This window comes from Humulus lupulus, chromosome 2 (genome assembly GCF_963169125.1).
Source record: "Humulus lupulus chromosome 2, drHumLupu1.1, whole genome shotgun sequence".
Classification (NCBI taxonomy): Eukaryota; Viridiplantae; Streptophyta; class Magnoliopsida; order Rosales; family Cannabaceae; genus Humulus; species Humulus lupulus.
Window position 1 is genome coordinate 249,297,786 of NC_084794.1, and position 8,513 is coordinate 249,306,298.

The following is an 8,513-nucleotide window of genomic DNA, read 5'->3' on the forward strand; positions in this document are numbered from 1 at the left end:
TGGGAGTGTAGTCTTTTGTAGTTGCTTTGTCAAGGCCGCTACTTGAGCTGTAAGCATGGATATAGCATCCAATTCCATCATTCCAGCCATCTTCTTTGCTTGTCCCCTTTCAGTTGGCCATTGGTAATTATTCATCGCCATCTCCTCTAATAGCTCATATGCCTCATTAGCACTCTTACTCATAAAGGCACCTCCCGCCGCAGCATCTATAATTGTTCTCGTGGTTCCATTCAACCCATTATAAAAATTATGCACCAGCATCCACTTTTCTATTCCATGGTGTGGACACTTCCTTAACAACTCCTTAAAGCGCTCCCAAGAATCATATAGTGACTCTCCTTCCATCTGATAAAAATTATTAATCTCGCCCCTTAACTTTGCAGCCTTTGCTGGAGGAAAGAATTTGGCAAGGAATTTCTGAGCTAACTCCTCCCATGTAGTGATAGAATTCGCCTGTAAAGATATCACCAACTCTTCACCCTATCCCTCAGTGAAAATAACCTCAGTCTTATAGCATCATCACCCACCCCATTCATCTTGAACGTAGCACATAACTCCAAAAAATTAGCTATGTGTAAATTGGGGTCCTCCGTTGGCATACCTCCAAACTGAACAGTTGTTTGGACCATTTGAAGGATGGCTGGCTGCAATGGTTGGAGGTCTAATACATGAATGCACTCTTGTAACAGTAGGAAGTACATAATCTCTTAATGTTCTTGCTCCTTGCTCCCTTTGAATTTCTGCAGCCCCTTGACCAACATTAGCACCATTTCCCAAATTATCAACCATGGTAAATTCCAATCTCCTCTTTATTTTCTGGTTCTGTCTGCACGTTCTTTCAATTTCCCGATCTATTGGTATAATCTCCTTTTGTCTATTACTTCGCATATACTACTAAGTCCTGAAACACAATAGAACCTTGATCCAAATAAATGTTAACATAAATTAAATAAAATAAATAACCAAATTAGAACAAATAAAAAAACATGCATCAATTGGAATATAAGTCCCCGGCAACGGCGCCAAAAACTTGATCTATAATTTTCTATACGCAAGTATACGAAGTCGTGTCAAGTAGTAAATTCCGTAAGAACGGATATCGTCCCACAGAGACTATCTCCCAAGTACCACTAATTGATTTTCGAATTCTATTTGGTTAATTAAAATTTAAGTGAACAATTAAAAATAAAAGAAATCCTATAAACTATGAACCAAAATTAAAGAACTGGAAACAAAACAATGAATCACTACTTAAGAATCAATAATAAAAACAACCTAGGAATTAATTTCATCAACTGTTCATTCTATTAATTTTAATAATCAATTATAAATCTCTTCTTTCTATTCTATTAGCAGGTTAATATAATCAATTCCTATTCTTTTTCAAGATATAAGATCTCAATCTATATGCAAGTTTTCTTCATTTCTGTGATAAACTTGAACATATAAAAGGCTTTAAACATGGAAACCTAATTACTACACAAGTCATATAGGTGCTTTCGTCCAATATGCACCCTATGTCTATACAATGATAGCATATTCAATTCTCACCTTTCGAATTTTGAATCAAAACCATTAAATCAAGCAAATAGTGATCAAGTATTTACTAGCATCAAACACACATCATATAGATTAGAAAAGAAAAGAAGTATCAATAGAAACTCATAATAAAATTAAATAGAAATCTCAGTGACTACATTAATTCCTAGATAAAAGAAATTAGTTCATAAATGCCATGATGAAAATAAACTGCAAATAATTGTTCATAAGATTAACCTCATAATTCAGATGAAAACAAAACAGAGAAAATAATTACAGCAGCCTCTTTTTATCTAGGGTTTATAAAACTTCCAGTCCTCCTATAATCGCAGCATTATGTTCCTTAAATAACCCTCCAAAGTTCCTAAGTGAAAAGACTAGATTACCCTTCAAAAAGTTGTCTAAAATCTGAAAAACGCATCACCAGTGCTATAGCGCTGTATTCGTAGCGTTGTAGCGCTATTGTCAGTGGAAAAATGCCTCAAAATCTGGTGCACTAGCGCTGTAGCGCTATTATTGTAGCGCTGTAGCGCTAAAGTCAAAGCCAAAACACCTGGAAAATTTGCTTACTAGCGTTGTAGCGCTATAGCGCTGCTTGATTGTTCATGATAGCGCTGTGGCGCGAAAGTCAGAATCATTCGTGCATCGAAGTCCTTTGTAGTGCTACGGCGTTCCCTTGATAGCGCTATAGCGCTATTAACAGCACCCAAAATTGCACATATTAATCCCGAAAAACCTGATTTTGTTCCACTTTCCCTCATTTTCACTCTTTTTACCAATTTAGCATGGAAAACCTGAAACATGAACAAACGAACATAATTCCGAAATAAAATAATCCTAAACTAACGAAAAACACCCTAAAAACTAGACCATAAACGAGCCTAAAACTCATTTGTCAAAGACTCCTGGATGATGACAGGAAGAAAGCCCTGAAGGAAAAGGTCGATAGGTTAAAGGCGAATCAATTTATATGAGACGCCTTCTACCCTGATTGGGTTGCCAACCCAGTCCTAGTTCCAAAACCTAACGGAACATGGCGGACTTGTATCGACTACTCAGACCTCAATAAAGCATGCCCTAAGGAGTGCTTTCCCCTACCTCGGATCGACCAGCTCGTAGATGCCACAGCTGAGCATGGACTTATGTCGTTCATGGACGCTTATTTTGGATATAACCAGATTGCCATGCATGCCCCGGACCAAGAACATACGAGTTTTATGACAGATAAAGGCCTGTACTGCTAAACGTCACGTCGTTTGGGCTCAAGAATGCTGGAACCACGTACCAACGGCTCGTAAACACGATGTTCTCCGAACAGATAGGTAATAATATGGAAGTTTATGTTGATGATATGTTGGTCAAATCTAAACATAACAATAACCATGTGGACGACCTTGAAGAATACTTCGTCATGCTACGAAAGTATAACATGAAGCTCAACCCCCAAAAATGCTCTTTTGGAGTATCGTCGGGGAAGTTCTTGGGTTTCATTGTGAACGCACAGGGAATAGAGGCTAATTCTGACAAGATCCAGGCGTTAATTGACATGCCCTCACCTCGAAAGCATAAAGATGTCCAGAGTTTGACTGGACGAATGGCAGCATTAAGTTGGTTTATCTCAAAATCTACAGACCGTTGTCTCCCATTTTTCAACCTGTTGAGAGGGGACAAAAAATTCAAGTGGACAGAGGAATGCGAGCACGCATTTCAGGAGCTCAAGAAGCACCTTGCGAAGCCTCCCATCTTGTCGAAACCTATCACAGGAGAAATTTTGTACCTATATCTCGCTATGACTGAACACGCCATCAGTGCCATACTCGTTCGAGAAAACCAGAAGGTACAAAAGCCAGTATACTATGTCAGCAAAAGGTTACTGGGGGCAGAGTTGAGATACCCCTTAATGGAGAAATTGGCCCTCAGCCTAATTCACTCATCTCAAAAGCTCCAACCTTCTTTCCAAGCACACCCCATCCATGTGTTGACTGACCAACCACTATGACAAGTCTTATCAAAGCCAGAAGCCTCGGGCCGATTGTTAAAATGGGTTATTGAGCTCAGACAATTTGAGATCACTTATCATCCAAGGACAACCATAAAAGGACAGGCCCTGGCAGACTTCATAGTGGAATGTACTGGAATAATTAATGACGAAGTTATAACCCCAGCTCGCGAGCTGTGGAAACTTTATGTCGATGGGTCTTCCAATGAAAATGGATAGGGGCAGAAATCATATTGATCACTCCAACTGGAAGTAGATTTCACTCCGCCTTGAGATTTGACTTCGAAGCATCTAACAACGAGGCTGAATACGAAGCTCTATTGGCAGGACTTTGAATAGCCAAGGAACTCAAGGCTAAAGCGATACACTGTTATAGTGACTCGCAGTTTGTGGTCAACCAAATTTTAGGGGAATACCAGGCTCGCAGAACAAAGATGGCTGCATACTTGAAAAAAGCAAAAACAGCACTCGAACATTTCGAGTTCTACACAATAGAGCAGGTTCCCCGAGAGAAAAATTTGAATGCAGACGCCCTAGCCAGGCTCACCACATCTAGCGAGGTCAACGAGCTGAATGTTGTGCCAATTGAGCGTCTATCGACACCCAGTATTAGCGAGCTGGAACAAGTAGATGTCTGTATGATCAACTTTGAGCCAACCTAGAAGACCCCAATAGTTGAGTACCTTGAAACTAGTGTTCTCCCATCAGAACGGAACAAGGCTAAAAAACTGATGTATAAAATCCCCAGATACACTATTGTGGAAGGAAGGCTATATCGGAGAGGATACTCTATGCCACTACTCCGATGTGTGACTCCACTCGAGGCCAAAAAGATCCTAGAAGAGATACATGAAGGATTCTGTGGGGACCACACAGGGGGCATAGCTTGTCAAAGAAAATTATACGCCAAGGATACTTCTGGCCCACTATCAAAGTAGACTCATTTGATTACGTCAAGAAATGCAATAAGTGTCAACGGTTCTCCACGATCCCACGAGCTCCACCTTCCGAGCTAACTATGATGATCTCCCCATGGCCATTTGCGGTCTGGGGAATTGACCTCATAGGCTCGTTGCCAACTGGCAAAGGCGGAGTTAAGTACGTAGTAGTCGCGGTAGATTATTTTACGAAGTGGACCAAGGCCGAACCTCTGGCAACAATTTCCTCAAAGAAAGTTTTGGACTTTGTGGTAAAAAATATAATCTGCCAATATGGAATGCCAAGGAAGATAGTATTGATCTGTAATTTCTGTACTCAAGTATACGTAGTCGTGTCAAGTAGTAAATTCTGAAAGAACGGATATCGTCCCACAGAGACTATCTCCTAAGTACCACTAATTGATTTTCAAATTCTATTTGGTTAATTAAAATTTAAGTGAACAATTAAAAATAAAAGACATACTATAAACTACGAACCAAAATTAAAGAACTGGAAACAAAACAATGAATCACTACTTAAAAATCAATAATAAAAATCCTAGGAATTAATTTCATCAACTATTCATTCTATTAATTTTAATAATCAATTCTAAATCTCTTCTTTCTATTCTATTAGTAGGTTAATATAATCGATCCCTATTTTTTTTCAAGATATAAGATCTCAATCTATATGCAGGTTTTCTACATTTCTGTGATAAACTTGAACATATAGAAGGCACTAAACATGGAAACCTAATTACTACACAAGTCATACAGGTACTTTCGTCCAATATGCACCCTATGTCTATACAATGATAGCATATTCAATTCTCATCTTTCGAATTTTGAATCAAAACCATTAAATCAAGTAAATAGTGATCAAGTATTTACTAGCATTAAACAAACATCATATAGATTAGAATAGAGAAGAAGTATCAATAGAATATCATAATAAAATTAAATAGAATCTCAGTGACTACATTAATTCCTAGATAAAAGAAATTAGTTCATAGATAACATGATGAAAATAAACTGCAGATAATTGTTCATAAAAATCAACCTAAAGAATTCAGATGAAAAAGAAAACTAATTACAGCAGCCTCTTTTTATCTAGGGTTTTTAAAACTCCGACTCCTCTCCAAAATCGCAGAATAATGTTCCTTAAATAGCCCTCCAATGTTCCCAAGTGAATAGACCAGATTACCCTTCAAAAAGTGGTTTAAAATCTGAAAAACGCGTAACCAGCGCTGTAGCGCTGCTTCTAGAGCGTTGTAGCGCTATTAACAATGCCAAAGTGCCTCAAAATTTGGTGCACTAGCGCTGTAGCGCTATTATTGTAGCGTTGTAGCGCTACTTCGAGAATAGAACGGAAACTCATTTCAAACAGCCTGCAGCGTCAGCTCATCGTATTTTGATCATAACTCTTTCGATATAACTTTGAATTGAATTATTCAAAAAGCTATGGAAAGATAAGAGAAATATCTACAACTTCTATTTATAGAAGTGTTTCCAGAAAGTAAATAAATCATGGTAAAAATGTGGCTTGAAGTCTCAAACTTGCGTTATAGAGCATAAATGACGTGTGTTGAGCATCTTCAATGTAGTATTTTCCACACATAATGTCTTGAAACTCCACAATCAACACGAAATCCATCTTATTTATCATATTTAACATGTTTCTTCTCATTTCACTCCATATTATGTACTTGACCATTAAAACCTGAAACAAGAAGAAAACAAGCATAAATCTGCGCTAAACAATCCTAAATAACTAAAAACATAACATAAAACAATCTCTAAAACAAACCTAAAATGAACCTAACAAGTATCAAATAGCGGTACTCAATTCGATAGTGAACTATTTACCAATTTTTGTGAGAAAAATGGGATAATAAAGAGCTTCTCCTCTGTGGCTCATCCCCAAGCGAATGGCCAAGTCGAAGTTGAATAAAACCCTGAAGAATTCCATGAAGAAGAAATTGGAAGAAGCTAAGGGAAAATGGCCCGAGGAGTTACCACAAGTTTTGTGAGGATATCGGACCACAACTCGCACTTCAACAGGACATACCCCCTTTTCTCTGGCATATGGATGTGAGGCTATGCTACCAATCGAGGTCGAAGTACCCACTATTCGTAGCCATGCTTTTGACCAAACCTCGAACCAATCCCAGCTCGAAGTAAGTCTGGACCTGATTGAAGAAAGACGGGATGAGGCTCAGCTAAAAAATGCAGCATATCAGCAGCGAACTACTCGATATTTCAATAAAAAGGTTCGAAACAGGAAATTTGGATTGGGAGACTTGGTGCTGAGACGCGTATTCCTAGCCACGCGGGACCCAGCTGCTGGCGTGCTCGGGCCTAATTGGGAAGGACCTTATCAAATCAAGTCAGTTATCCAACTTGGCGTCTACAAATTGGCAAGATTAAACGGGGAATTGGTACCACGAGCATGGAATGGCGAACATCTACGACCTTACTATCAATAGTGTAGGAATGATGTCACTTGTAACCGTGCTTGTTTATCTTTACTATGCTTCTGTTAATAAATTGTTCAATTCTGAATAAAGTTCATTTTCGTTTCAGTGTGTTGTATTTTTTCCAAACTCTCTTAATTTAATAACCTATGGTCACACTCATAGGATATTAAGGGGGAATTAGTGGTATATATGCCGTCAGCTTGAAAAAATAAATAGCATACACGAAAATAATAGAAATATTTGGATATAACCAAGTATGCGAGCTAAGATAGTTTGGACATAACCAAATTATTAAAAAATAATAAGTATTTGGATATAACCAAATACTCAAGCTAAAATATTTTGGACATAACCAAATTATTAAAGAATAGAAGTATTTGGATATAACCAAATATGCGAGCTAAGATAGTTTGGAAATAACCAGATTATTAAAAGTAAAATAATTGGATATAACCGAATGTGTGAGCTAAAATAATTTGGACATTAAAAGAAAAGTGTTTGGATATAACCAAATGCGCGAGCCAAGGTAATTTGGATTTAACCAAATACGCGATCTGGATATAACTAGATCAAAAAAATATATGTGTATGGATCACGAACCAAAAACACGACTTAAATAGGTTTGGAACAAACCAGCTAAAACTAATCGACAGAAAGATGGGATATAGATAAACCCACCTCAAATTAAGTCGAGATCGAGGCTGGAATATCTTGCAAAAAGATAGTTTCGACCTCATAACCTCGGGGAGCTACCCGAGGATGAGGAAAAGTAACTAAAAAAGCAGGATATAACTAAACTACCCGCCTTACACGCCATATAAGTACTTTCTAGTGCATGGTAAAAGTAAGTTTCGTCCTCGACAAGTAACGAGATCGGATACGGATACATCGAGTAAATTGTGCATGAATGTATTGAAACTTGGGCTTAAATCCACCACGTGTTTGTATGAATAAACATACATAAGGACAAACTTTTAATACAAATTGCTTAAAATATTTTGATTTAAGAAATGTAAAGCAAAAATATTAAAGTAAAGTCAAATATGGTATTGTAAATATCATAAGATAACAACTCTTTTACGAGCTATAAATTGTCTTAGCCCCAAGGGCAGAAAAAGCAAAAAATAATAAAAACTATTACAAAAGTCTTAAAGGGACGCAGCCCAAAATCGAGGTTTAGGAGGAAGGGGCATCCCCCTTAGCCTTCTCGGCATCCTCCTTAACCTTTTCTGCATCCTCCCGAACAACCTCCTCCACTTCAAGCCGAGCTTGCCATTTGGCCACAAGCTCCTCCTCAAAATAGCCTAGGAAGCTGGTATCGAGATCAGCATTCCTGGCCCAGATCCTATACATGGCCAGGTTAACTACTCAGTCCTTCCTCTCCTTGAGCTCTTCGAGGAGACGGGTTTTTTCCTCCTCCATTATCTCGAAGGTGGCCTTTTTCTCCTCCTCAAACTTGGCATTGATCTTCTCAAGCTCCTCAAGCCTAGTATTCAGCTTCTCAAGCTCTCATATCCTGGACTTCATCTGCTCAGCCTCAGCCTCCAGTTTTGATTTTTCGGCCTTAAACTCGTCTACGAG

At 38.3% G+C, this 8,513-nt stretch overlaps 1 non-coding gene across 1 annotated transcript; it reads left to right on the forward strand.

Moving 5' to 3' along the window:
• Nucleotides 1–271: 271 nt before the first annotated feature.
• On the forward strand, nucleotides 272–378 carry LOC133820188 (small nucleolar RNA R71). Its single transcript, XR_009886617.1, has one exon. It is a non-coding gene; the product is annotated as a small nucleolar RNA R71 (small nucleolar RNA).
• Nucleotides 379–8,513: the final 8,135 nt, after the last annotated feature.